Source organism: Neopelma chrysocephalum, unplaced genomic scaffold (assembly GCF_003984885.1).
Source record: "Neopelma chrysocephalum unplaced genomic scaffold, ASM398488v2 Primary Assembly neopelma1_189, whole genome shotgun sequence".
NCBI lineage: Eukaryota > Metazoa > Chordata > Aves > Passeriformes > Pipridae > Neopelma > Neopelma chrysocephalum.
In genome coordinates, this window is record NW_020897851.1 from 1,058,454 (window position 1) to 1,072,602 (window position 14,149).

General features: G+C 47.3%; 1 long non-coding RNA gene across 1 annotated transcript in view; it reads right to left on the reverse strand.

Moving 5' to 3' along the window:
• The window catches only part of LOC113976956, a 32,096-nt gene extending 18,237 nt beyond the window's left edge, over positions 1 to 13,859 (reverse strand). Inside the window, exon 1 of the long non-coding RNA XR_003537233.1 lies at positions 13,730 to 13,859. This is a non-coding gene — a long non-coding RNA (uncharacterized LOC113976956). The remainder of the gene's footprint in view (positions 1 to 13,729) is intronic.
• Between the last annotated feature and the right edge of the window lie 290 nt (positions 13,860 to 14,149).

Genomic DNA, 14,149 nt, shown 5'->3' on the forward strand with positions numbered 1-14,149 from the left:
TCTGGAAAATGGTCAGTTCCGACTCTTCCTTGGATTATTCCTTGCATGGACACCCCGAGGTCAGCTCTCAGCCCAGGGGGGACGGGGGCTATGCCTATTTTACTTGGCTCAGTGATCCCAGTACCTTCTAATCACCTTCTTACAACCTGGTTCCCTGCTGGAGCATATCAACAGTTCATAGAATTCAGCCCAAATAAACCAAACCTGCATGGAATATTCTTGGCCATTTCTCTACAAAATTGTTATTGGATAGAAGGGAGCTTCAAATGAAAATTGGTAACAATGCTGTTGCTCAAAAGGTACCTGGGAAACCACTGGCAAAATTAATTGTTTGTAAGAGCACAGTAAGAGAAATACCAGTTTGGGCTGAAAGAGCCCATGTTCTGCTGCCTGAGACAAAAATGTAGCATCTGATATCAAAACAACATAAAAGGCCCAGTTCTGTTTGTCCCCCCAATGGAAACAGGCAATGATTGCAGTAATTCCACCCTCTCAGTCCTGGCTGGCACTGGCAGACCCCAAGCAGGCACTTCCTTGGCTTTTCCCAAAACAGGCTCTGAACCACAAGCCCCAAGCAGAGTTTTATCCCCAGACTTTCATTCCAGCTCCATCACACCAGTTTCATCCACTGACTCTGCTGCCCCTGGGTTCACAATCCAGAGAGTCCTTTAAATCCCACACCCAGTTAAACCCAGTGACTCTGCTGGCTCCAAAATACACAGACCTGGGCAACAAAACTCCCAAGTGGCTTTCTCTGAGCCACCACCTCTCCCAGGAGAACTCTGCCAGGTCAGAGAGCTACAACAGGGATTTCATTTGTCATGTCTGCACTTCCCAAAGCTGACTTTCATGGAGAAATGCATCCCACAATGCATGTCAGCCTCTATTAACCTGATTTTCCTCTTCCTCTCCAAAGACATTTAATGCTTTAGTAATGATCAATATTCTTGCTCTGATGATAAACAGAGACAAATGAGCCTGTGCAGCCTGGCTGGGATTTGTAATTACCACCTCCATAGGCATCCAATTCCAGCTGATGGGGAGGTGACAGGAGCTGCCTGTGGCTCTGACAGAGATGCATTTGCAGCGGGCACTTGGCTTGCAGCTGTCAGGGGCTAATTTCCTCCACCACATCCAGTTCACTGTTCCCAGCACAGTCCAGCATGTCTGCATCAAACAGGAACCCCGTGACATCCCTCCTAATGGAATCACTGAGGGAATAGTTCAGAGGCCCATCAGCTGCCACCTCCCCCAGCCACCAAGAGCTTCCTTTCACCAGTGTGGGTTTGTCTGGGCCAACGTGGGATCGATCCATCAACGTGGACCAGAGCAGGGCTGCTGGTTTGCTTCATTCCCAACACCTTCCCTGGGGGCTGGACAGGCTTCAGGCAGCAAAAGGCACAAGCTGAGGACTGTGATGTCCCTCCTGTTCTGTGAAGGGGAAGAGCACTGCAGTCCTGGCTGGGACTCAGGTCCCTGGCTGCTGATCCACTTTGGGGGAAAGTGTCCCTGCCTGGGACAGGGGGTGGAACAAGGTCCATTCCAACCTAAATAATTCTATGATTCTCTAAACAGAACAAGATTGGGATGGGGAAGAGGGAAGGACTCAAAAGACTTCAGCACCTCCAGGGAGAACAAGCCAGAGCCACGTCTCTGCTAGGTTTGGATGCAATTAGTTGAAAAGCAGGGTTTCCTTCCCCAGTTTCCTCTCAGAAAAGAAAGATCAGATGGCAAAAATCAGGGGGCTGGTGGTGGGTGCAGCAGGTGAGACACCCAGGATGGGGACCCTGCCCTTGTCCAGCACCACCCAAACAAAACAAGATTCTGAAAAATCTCATTGCTGAAGCCACTGCACCCCCATCAGAAGGGGAAGATCCCTCTGACTGGCCATCACTGGGTGATTCCAAGAAAGAACCTTTGCTTGCTGTGCACACCAATGCACATCACTGACTTCTAGCACTGCAGAGAACACGACTGAATTTACTGCACCCATCTGTTTGTGGTCCCCCTTTCAGCACAACACAGCAGCCCCAGATAACTTGGGTTATTCCAGCCCAACATCAGTGTGTCACCCAGACAGGTGAGGTTCCTCTCAGCTCCCACCTGCTCAACCATTTCAAGTGTATTAAGTGTAATTGTGGTTTCATTATACTGATAAAACAAAGAGGAGATTCTGATGCCTTTGATCTTGTTTAGGAGCGATCCAAAATCACTGTTATTGTTATAAAGAAGCAAACATCTGTATTAGCAGCTTTTCACTGAAATGATCCTGATTCTTTATGTATGCATACCAGAGTGCCAACTTCAAAGGAGCTCCACAAACTTACAGCAGCTAAAGATGCAGACTCAGATTTTTCTTTCATATTATAAACTGAATAGGACAGATAAAAGCTTTACTAACCTTGGGGTGCTCTTCCTCACAGTGCCAAAGGCTCCCTGACATACAGAAGGGAGCCACATCCAGCACACCAAGAACAAACACAAGTTGATGCTCCTCTCCCAGATCACATAAAAAAATTTTAAATACGTGGTAAGGCCTTGTTTGGAATCTGAGCTTAAAGAGCTCAATTTTTGAACAGTGACAGCATATACAAGTGTGATACTTCCCTGATGCCCAATCTTGCCCGGGTTGGCCAAGGAAATGTTAATAGTGGCAGACATGGCAATATATTGAAATAAGAATTGTTATTCTCCATTGCTCTGCAAGATGAGACCTTAAGTGTAAGTCCTGAGCCACAAATGGAGCCCCAAAGGAGAAGGGGCTGCCTGTGTGAGGAGGCAGCAGGAGCAGCACAGTCCCATCCATTGCTGCAAGTTTGTGTCACAGAGACACCACTTCACTCCCGGAGAAAGGACCATCCTGGGAGCACAATTACACTGTGTGAGACAGCTACTTCCATCACACCTTAAAAGCATTCTGTATTTGTGCTTCAGGAGCTGCTCCTGGGTTAGCTCATGAGCTCTCTGCTGTGAGCCACAAAAGGTGTCATTTCAGGTTTATGGTTTGATCTGCAGGGCACAGACAGAGCTGCAGAGGGGAAGGAGCTCCTGCAGACCTGAATGCAGGAGACTCACACAGCAGCAGCAAAGTGGGGCTGGAATCCTCTCCCCCAGCCCCAGGAGTGCCTCTCAACCCCACCAGGCACCTGCCTCCCCTGTGCCCAAGGAGCTGACCCCTAAACCCAGGACACTGCAGTGCAGGGAACCGCTCTGAGCCCAGCCAGCACACATGTCCTCATCCCCCTGGAGAGCACAGGGAGCCCCTTCCCACTGCCAGGCACACACCACCACTGCTGACACAATTCTTCATCATTTACCTCACTTAGGTACCAGCAGGTCCCTCCTGGCCCTGTCCCATCAGGGCCACACCCCACAGCCCTTTCTGAGTGACCTGTTCTGTCTGCTGGAGGTGGCATCCCATCCCACAGACCATTCCAGATGGCATCCAACAGACCATCCCTGGTGTGCAGGAGGTGGCATCCCATCCCACAGACCATCCCTGGTGTGCAGGAGGTGGCATCCCATCCCACAGACCATCCCTGGTGTGCAGGAGGTGGCATCCCATCCCACAGACCATCCCTGGTGTTTGGGACCTCCAGAGGACCCAGGTACAACATGAGCTGCCCTGTCGAGGCCATAGCAGGACAGTGGCAGGACACAACCACTGCTGACACCAGTGGGAGACTTCCAGAGATTCCAGGGGTCCTATTTCTGCTTTGCAAAGCAAATCCAGCCTCCAAGCAGCACAACCCACAACCCCAACCCTGCCCTGAGAGCTGCCACAGGGAAGGGCTCTCAGAGAGGTTCCTGCACTCCACACACACACACACACACACATCACCCTCCTGGCCACCCCTGCTGAGCCTCAGCCACGGGCTCCCAGCAGCTCCTGGGTACCTGCAGCACACACACTGCACCTCAGCCTTGGAAAATCAAAGCATGCTCAAAAATTCAGTACTTCCACATAAATGTGATACATTTCCTGAGGAAAAAAATTAAGAGATTAAATCTGGGTAATTATTCAATTAACAATTGTTATGTATACAAGAGAACCTGATTTATGGGCAGCTGTTCATACAGGCAACTGCTTTAATTGGACAATGTGCTCCTGGCTTCTCCCCAGACTTGGTTGTTTAATTAATGTTAAACAGTTCAATACCCATTTAACCTACCAGCATATGGAGAATTTAACTAACACTGCAGAGGGAGGAGAAGTCTATTCATTCCTAACTGTACTGTAATAACAGCAAGCAGGTCTGAAGTGCACTGAGGTGCAAACCTGTGAGGTGAAATGGATTCAACACCAATAACATGCCCAGATCTCAAAAATACAGTGGCATCAACTTTGTTCTCACAAATTGTGTGCAACCATCTCCCTTCCTCCTACAATTTCCAGAAATAAGAAAGGGGGGCAGAAAAAAAAACCAAAACAACACCAGTGGGCATCAGGAGATGACAAGATGAGGCACCCTGCAAAGCCACCCAGGAAAACAGTGGCAGAATCAAGGACCAGCCCCAGCTGTCCCAGTTTTCAGTGCACAGCACTAACTGCAGAAAGGCTCTTCTCTACTGCTGCTGACACAAACAAAAGTGTTCTGAAGTTCTGCTGCAGAGAATATAAATTAATTCTGGTTCCATTTTTACAAGGTCAGGAAGTGTAAATATCTCCCCACACAGATCAAGGTACAAACTGAAGCGTTAAAGCACCGAAACAACTCTTGTTCCAGGTCAGACAGCAGGTCCCAGCTGGTCTGTTCCAGCTACTCAGTCCATTGGGACACTTTTGAACCCAACTCTTATTTGAAATTCAAAGCTCACAGAGCAGCATTTAATAATCCCATAAAGCATTTTGTTTCAACTGAGAACAAAGGTTTCAGAGGTACTTACATTTGCTATGAATAAAATCTTAATGTCAAATTTCTTAAGTAAATAGCATCCTAACTAATATTCTTAGTAAGTGAAAATTAAACCTGACACTAAGCTCAAATACTCTGATTCTAAATCTCACCATTGCTAAACCTTAAAAAAAGGGGACATTCTGTTTGAAATTGTAAATGATTTGTGTCCAGTGTATGGTTAACTATCAGGGATTTATTTACCTTGAGTTATGTGTGACAGAGCAGACTCACAGACTCACTGGGTCACACAGCCAAGACACATATAAAAGCAAACCTTGGCTCATGCCAGTGGAGTCAGTGTGTGGGTCTGAGGGGCTCCTGCAGATGATGGCAATACATCAGTGAAAGTGGGCAGGTCTGTAAGGAAAGGTTTGTTCATCCTGGCCACACTCCAAACCCTCTGGAAGAGCCAGTGCAGCCCCTGAACCTGCTCAGCCCCTGGAGCTCAGGACTGGACTATGTGGAGGTCCCTGATTTCCACAGCACAGCACAACAGGAGCCTGGGGCGTGGTAAGAGAAGTAGTAACAAATTTCTCTTTAAAAAACAAATAATCAGTTTCAACTGAGGTAGTGCCACTGGAGCTGCACTAATTTACCCCAGATCAGGGTCCTCTGGAGAATCAGAATGGCAACAGGATCGAGCCTCAAGCCCTGGAACCTGCAAACCCCCTGCACCCAGTGGCCCCTCAGCCAGGGTGCAGAGGGCTCAGCACCATCAGTCTGACTGTGCCAGCCCTGCAGGGCTGGCAGCACATGCCCAGAGCCTCCTGACCCCCTAAAAGGTCTGGATTCCTTCTTAGGCACAGATACACAATGCAATAACCAGGGTACTGCCTCTGAGACAACCCCAGAGAGGAACAAGGCTTGGGAAGGAGAGGTGAGAGATGACATCAACACTGCTCAGACAGCTGGGGGAAAAGGCTCCCAGTCCATCACAGCTGAGCCTGACAGTGCAGCTGTTGGTTCCAGGCAGTTAAAGATGTTCCCCTTCCCGCAGTTCTGCCTGGCATTAAAATAAGCAGAACAAAACAAAGTCAACTCGTGAGCGAGCGTCGAGAGCAGCGGCACAAACGGAGCAGATCTGCTGGCAAACCTTTGGAGTTATTTATTCAAGTGCCGAGAAAACAATCACTCCCAGCTCAAATGGGCAAACACGGCAGAGCTGAGCAGCAACACAGCACAGAGGGATCATCAGAGATTTGCTCTTCTGATCTCAGATAAACTCCACTATTAGAAACCTTCCACCTCAGCGCTTTCATGTGCAACAACACATTAAGCACTAAAACACAGTTTACAAAGGAAATACACTGTGTAAGACCTATTTGCCTCTCTCAAGCATCACTTTATTTTAAAAGGCATCTTTGCAGATGCACAGAACGATGCTTTAGTTTGAACTAGAAACGACCCCAGCTCAGGGGTCCAAAACCCAACCACCATAAGACAAAATTGTTTTCATTTCAGGGTGAAAGAACATAAACAGGTTTGAATTCAGCTTCATTTGAACACCTCCTGCTGAATTGTCCTCTCCAGCAGCAAATCCAGTTTTTATCACCTTAGCAACAGGTCCCACTGGCTCCAACCTATTTGAGCTTATTTATGGCCCCCTGGAAGGAGCAGCAGCATCCCTCAGTCCCAAACACCAATTCCTGGTCTGGGGGAAGAATCCCTTTAAATGAGAAAACAGGGTGACCTCAGTGACTCATCCAAGACTTGCCTGTTGTCCTCACTGATCCTCTGAGCTCCCAAGAGCAGGGAATGATGGACCTGTTTCCCATGGAAAGGTAGATGGTGCCACCTCTGTACGTGGGGACATCCACAGGCACTCACCTGTTCTGCCCCTTTGCAGGGCACTTTCTGTCACACAGCACAGATTTCATTATTCCAGTCTGTCCTTAGGTTTAGACAGGTTTGATATAAATATCAGCCAGTGAGGAAGAGCAGCCTGGATTAAAGGCCACCCCTGTAAGGGTGCCCTGGTGGTACCTGAGGGTCCACCTGGGCAGTGCCCAAACACAAAGTAAGGCCACTCTGGACCCCTGAACTTACAAAATACCCCAAATCCAGCCATGAAGGCAGGCTGGGTTTGTCTGTTCCACCTACATTTTGATGTAGAGAAAATGGAAGAATTACGTGAGGAAAATGAAAACGAAGAGATTTTTCCTGTATATATATAAAGTTTGTGTCAGACTTGATGGCTTCTATGAACAAAAAATGTTCATAATATTGCGAGCCTGAGAAGAAATTTCCTTTGAGCTCCCTGCAAATGAGGTCAATTCCTTTCTTAGGCAGTTTTTGACAGGTTAATATTCATGCTCAGCTGTGTGAGAGCTGGGGATGTATAGCTTGTCAGGGGCCCTGACTTCTCAGGTTCCTCACCTGACTTCTCAGGTTCCTCACCAGCCAGACTGGAGCACCTGGGCAGGCACCTCCCTCTGCCCCAGCCCCTGAGCAGAGCAGTGAATGACCAGGGGAGTGAACACAGGGTCCATGTCCTGCCTGGCCGGGTACAGCTGCGGTGCTGATGTGGGAAATGCCTGAATTTGTGTCAAATTGGGGGATTTGTGCCTCTGCACCAGAGAGGGCTCTGAGCCAGACCCACACGAGCAGTGAACACGCTCCAAGCCCTGCTCCCAGAACAGCTCTGCCGTGCTGGGGAGGGAACAGGCTCTCCCTGCTCTGGGCATGCACCAGGGATTTTATTTCACATCTACACAGGCCCCTGGGGCCAAACACCGAGCTCACAACAGCATTTCTAGTTTGCTTCCTCATCTTGTTCACAGAACTTCATCTTTCACCTTTCCCATCCCTTCCAACACCATCCGAACTTCTCTCACGTTTTCTTTTCAATATTTCCATGCAGTAACAGACAGACAGGTACATGAACCTGCTGGGGGCAACAATTATGTTTCCTGTAAACACACAGTTTGTTTGGCACAATATCCCCACAAACATTTTACAGCTTATAAATTCTCTGAAGTTTTGTCAATAGAAACTGAGCAGCAGCTTGTGGGTTTTCTATGGGTGGTTGGTTTTTCTTTAAACACTTCATTTTCCCCTTTCTCCAGATTGTCTTTTCTATCCTAGTAGAAACATAACAGAACTTTATAAAATACTTGCTGAATGGTATTTAATATTAGAGCTAACAGGCCCAAAGGAAGTTATCCCCTGCTATATTCTCTGACACAGTTCTGTGCACAGCAACGAGACTGTTCCATGCACTATCATTGGGATTAAATTGGAAATTGATAATCAAACTCTTACCAGTGTTCTCTCTCATTTATCTAGCTGCTTGTACCAAAACTCCTTGAAAGTAGGTTGCCCAGAGAGGCTTTGGACTCCCTATTCCTGGAAGTGTCCAAGGTCAGGTTGGACAGGGCTTGGAGCAACCTGGGCTAGTGGGAGGTGTCCCTGCCCATGGCAAGGAGTGGAATGAGATGAGCTTTAAGGTCCCTTCCAACCCAAACCATTCCAGGATTCTACGAAAATTTCACCTAAATGAGTTCTGATGGTTTCTCCTTCCTTCAGGAGCAGTAGCTGCTGTCCAAAGGGTCACAAAAGGTTTCCCAGCAAAGACACCACGGCTGCTGGACACCATCTGAGTTTTCCTAACAAACCACAGACTGTTCCCCTGCTGCCCAGCTGAGCTTCCTCTCCCACCACCTTCCACAGCAGCTTTGGCCCTGAATCTCAATTCTTGCCCCCCAGAGCAAACCCCGTGTAGCAGCACCAGGTGCTGTCCTGCCCCAACACTCCTCTGCACCCAAACCTGTGGTGCTGTGACTGTGCCACCACCCAGGACAGGTGCCAGCCAGCACAGACCCCCAGAGCAGGCACTGCAGGAAGATCACCCCAAAACCACTCGGATTTAGGGCTTTTAAGTACAACAGCATTTCCTTCCATTGACCCATTCCTCACAAGTTCAGAAGCAGCAATGCCCAGCACCAACAGAAACAGGGAAGTGCCTGGAGAGACAAAAACTGTTGTGTAAGACAGAGCCGTCCCCTCGGGGTAACACCTGCCCTGCTGTGCCTGGATTGGTCACAAAAACCTCCAGGAGTTCCAGATCAAAGCCCCAAAGCTACTCAGCATGTGAGAAATATCACCAGCTCCCATATCTTAGATCATCCTGTGCCTTTTCCTCCTTGGTGTTGTCACACACATGAACCAAGCTCCAAGTTTGTTTTGGAGAGTTAATAAATCCCCATTTTTCTGCGGCAGCCTCTTCCCAACAGCGTGTGTGTGTTCTACATGCTGGAGACAAACAGGTCCCCAAGGCAGCCAGAGGCTGGTTTGATGTCTTGGAATATTATGGATGGGGCCCAGTGGGAGGCTCAGAGCAGACAAGACAAATCAGATGCCAACCCCCGAGGAGACCCCCGGGACAGCCCGGCCTCGGTGCAGACGGGGAGGAGGAGGATGGTGGCAAAATTGATGCTGGGCAGCTACAGGCTGCAAACTTGTGCAGCACAGACAGGCCAACAGGAGAGTGACAGATTGAGGCAAAGAAACCCTTCACTCTCCAAGTGGAGTCTGCAAAACAAGTACAGACCTTCTCTGCCAGTTCCACGGGAGCTTTATCCATCATTTTGCCAGGTGCCTTTCCCTTCTGCTTCATCTAAGAGACATCCCATTATTTGTAATTTTTTCTAGTTTGGTACATCTCTGCAATATGAGCTTCTAAGACCCACAGTTTTTGGAGTTATAGTCATCTCTTGATCAGTGGAAGATAAAATCAGCCGGATTTCATAAAGTGCTTAGAGTATTTTGGAATTAATTGCATTTTGCGGGTTTTTTTGTTATTCTAGGAGACCTTTCAAAAGCTTCAGATAATCTGTGTCTTTTATCAAAATGACAAAAATTTTAGTGCTTCTCTGTGAGCTGCTGCCTTCTGACAGTGATCCAAAGGCATCTCACCCTTTGGGGAAAAATAAATCAGTTTTCCACTCCTGTTTTCAATAACAAAATAAGGAGTTGAATTCCAGCTAAGCTCTGCCTCACCAATGGAAACAAAGCTACACCACCTGAGACTGTCACTTCACTTATTTACATCTATTTTCTATATATTTTGTTGATTTCTATGGCAGAAATCCCATTTTTCTGGCAACCAATGAGCACTGGGGGGATGTATCAGCCTCAGTGCACCAGTGAAGGAGCAGGACTGGGATGAACCCGGAATGAACTGAGGTCTGTGTGTGGAGTCAGAAACTAACATTAAAAAAAAAAATCACATCTTCAGAAAGAGAAAACACCAAACAGAGCAGCTGTTGCATTTTTAAACAACCCATAATCCCCACTAAATATTTCAGTTAATGAGTGTGTCTGTGGTAATGAAGAGATGCTGTCTGTTAGGAAATACATATCTATTTTTAAAGGTTACCATTCATAATTGTTTAGCTTTGTGCCTCCCCCGGTTCTCCCAAGCAACTAGTTTTGAAAGACTGGGATTTTCAAATTGCTCCTTTCTGCATAAAGAATCTCCCATGTCACAACAAAATCCCACAATGTTTGGTTGCAGCTTCCGTGACTTTTTTCCCATATCACGATTTTCATTTGCCACGAACACAAGAAACCGAGGCACTTCCCAATTTATCATGCACGTATTTGTGTGTTTAACTTCACATAATCTCATCCTCCCATCGTCTTCATTTTGCTCTGGCTACAGCAAACTGCTCCTCCCCTCCCCACTGCAGGGTGATGTGAGCTCAGTGAGGAGGAGCTCGGCTGGAACACGGCCCCAGGCAGCCCTGGGCAGAGACAAGACCCATCTCTCAGAACAGGGAATGAGCAGGCTTCAGGAGCCTTTACAAACATGTTCATCCTCCCGTGGCAAGGGCTGTGAATTCACAGCCTGCTGGACAGAACCTGCCTGAAACCAGAGGATTCAGAATGAAAATTTCTCCTCGCTGCAAGGAAACGCATCGAAGAAAATGATGAGTATTATTGTAACACCAGGAAACCCAATAAAAACGTGGATATCCACCACTACTGGAAACTTTTATATTCTCATTAAATATTCTCCCCGTTTTTATATGACATTATTTTATATTAAGGCATAAAGGACAAGATTCTTCAGTTCTCAGGGATATTAAAGCCTGGGCAGGCTCTGTGGGCCCTGCACTGCTTTGCTCTTCTCTGTCACACAGGGAAGGCACAACCTGCCCCAAAGAAAATGGATGTGAAAGGGGAAGCTGAGAACACTGGTGTTGTTCTGAGCAGGGAATCCAGGAAATCCCACTGAACCTGTTGGTCAAGGTGCTCTGATTTCTGTAACTACCACGTGCCAGAGAACACAGGGGGAAGGTTCTGAGCCAGATATGAAGGTGTAACCATGCTGGATCTCCACCACCTCCCTTCCAAAAGGAGACAGTGATTGCTGTGGGGCACAGTGTGTCCTACAGGCTGCAGATTTTCCTGCCCTTTCCCAGGAGAACTGAAGGCACCCAAATCCTTCCAGGGTTTTGGATGCTCCAATTTAAAGTCAATGGATCGGTGAGAGACAGAGAACCTGCCACAAACAAAGCAAATTCTTAATTATTCAACCACCAGTGGTTTTGCTCTAATTAAATCAGCAGTTCAATAAATAGCTACTAAAGTCTGCAACAGGTCCCAGTTCTCACAGTTTGCCTCCAGCCTCAGCTTCCATTTGTATTTCCACCCGATTACTCTCACTCAGAGACACTTAAATCTTCCTACAGATCCATAAACATTCAAAGCTCTGCAGAAGGAAATACCATGTTTTTCAAAGACGAGCTTAAGCGACTTCCATGTAAAAAGAAACTCGGGGGTAGAAAATTCTCCTAAAAAACTTAAGCACGTGCTTGTTTTATAGCAACTCATTCCAGAATCCATTGCAAAGGAACAAGACCAGGATCAATATCCCATCAGAGAGGATTGCCAGGGTGCCTGGGGAGGGTGAGAGCCCTGAGCTGCTGCAGGCACATGAACACGGTCAGAGACCTGTCCCTGCTGCATCTCTCCGTGCCCAGAACCTGCAAACCAAGTCCCATTTTCCTCACTGGAGAATTAAGTGTGAATTCCCCACGTTATCTCCCACCCATCAGGCTCCCAGAGTTTGCCTTCTCTCTCAAGCAGCCCTTGTGAGCTGTCCTTGGCCAAACAGGAACTGGAGTTGTGAATTGTTTGAGCTCATTTAGAGACCCTCAACCTGGCTGTGTGAGAAAGATTCCCGACATTCGTAAGGAGGCAACACATTCTTAAATTGTTAGTATTAAATTGCCCTGGAAAAGATACTGGAAATTCAATTATATGAGATATAAAAGATAAATTAAAAAAACCCCAATCCATAACACAAGGTCATGAAGAGGAAGAAATCACTGGCTCCACTTAAAATAAAATCACATCAAACAGCTCTGTAACACAGTCATAAGAGAAAAGGCAAACATTTTCCATTACTCAAACCATTTTTCCATCTGCAAAGATCCCAAGGTTTCTGTGACCAAGCTAATCAAGTATTCAAACAGCTCCCGTCTCCTCCTCAAGGTCTAAATAATCTTACTTTTGTGATTCAGAGGTAAATTCAATGTTTACAGTATTCAATTAATCTCCAGAGAGCTGACAGAGTTCACAATGTCTCGGCTGGGCAAATGGGAAAGAACAGGAGCTGAATGTGAGTGTTGTTTGTGCCGTCAGCCCTCCCTGCAGGGCCTGGGAGGGGATTCCAGGGCTGTCCTTTCCTTGGGCAGGTGTTTGGTCCCATTGTGGGAGCAGAAGTGAGCCCAGAGAGTTGAACCAGCAGCACAAACCCCCCCCAGCCTCCCTCTGCTCACACTCAGAGCTGTCACCCTCACAGGGACACCACGAGGAACTCCTTCAACCAGGAACATCTTCAACCAGGAAACTGCAGAACAACAGGATTTAACCCATCTCCTGCTCTTCTCTTCCCAAACACAACAGAGGGGTTTTTCTGCAGACCCCAATATTCAGACAGAACAGGCTGAGCTGGGAGGGACCCACAACCCTCAGCCCCTGCTTGGGACCATCCCAGGAGTCACAACCTGCCTGAGAGCAGTTATCCAAACTGATCCACAGCACTGCTGCACACCTGTCAAAACACTGATAAAGGTTTATGTAGGGCAGTGTTTATTCCCCTTGTACCAGAGATATCCATTTGAAGCACATTCAGAACATCAAACAAAGCACAGACAAGAGAAAACAGAGGAATCACCACAGGAAGCACCAAAGGCATCTCCAACTGCTTCCTGCCCCAAGGTTTCAACAGCAGTGATAGGAAACTGTATTAAATTATAGAATCATGGAATGGTTTGGGTGGGAAGGGACCTTAAAGTTCATCTCTTTCCACCCCCTGCCATGGGCAGGGACACCTCCTACCAGCCCAGGTTGCTCCAAGCCCCGTCCAACCTGGCCTTGGACACTTCCAGGGATCCAGGGGCAGCCACAGCTTCTCTGGGCAATCTCAGTTAAATTAAACCAACAGTTTTTGTTGCTAAAAAAGAGAAAATGGGAAAAAGGTGATACTCAAGTTGGACTTCACAATTTTTCCCCTCAAGCACTAAAAGACAAATTTAGATTTACTTTTAACACATAATTACAGATGATGCCAAGGCTCATTCAAGCAAAGTTCCCCGACAGTGTGGTCTGTGATTGTCCTGTCCCAGCCTCTGCACCAGATCCACCACTGTCAGACTCAATTGTGGTTCCATGAAGCAAAACAAATGCATTCAAACACGCTGCCATATTACGTTAACAGATCTGAAGTTTAGTGCATCTCATCCCATTACATCTTAAACTGATTTAATTCTGTGCAATGCAACATGACAAATTACTGAACTAAGGATAACCAACCTGTCTACCTGATGTCTGGTTAGTTTGCAGCTGAGGATCACTGGAGGGAGAAGGGAGCACGTGCCCTCTCTGCTGACTGTCCAAAGGGCTCCTGTCCCTGGCCAAGGCATTGCCCCAGGAGCTGCATTTCCCATCACTGAGCACAGATTCCTTTAGAAGGTCACCAAGGCAAGTGGAATCATCTCCCATGTCACAGACAGGTGGTTTAGCAACAAGTCTAAAGGCACAGCCAAAGTCCAACAAAACCCCTTTGTGAGCACTGTTTTCCTCCCAGCCTCCAGCCAAGGTTTTAACCACAGGATAATCCTGCATCAAATCTTCATATAGCAAAAATCATGTGTTACAGAAGGAAAGAATTTACTCAAAACAGTGTTTTGAAGACAGAAAAGATTCTCTCAAATTATTAAACTGATTTCAGTGAGATCCTT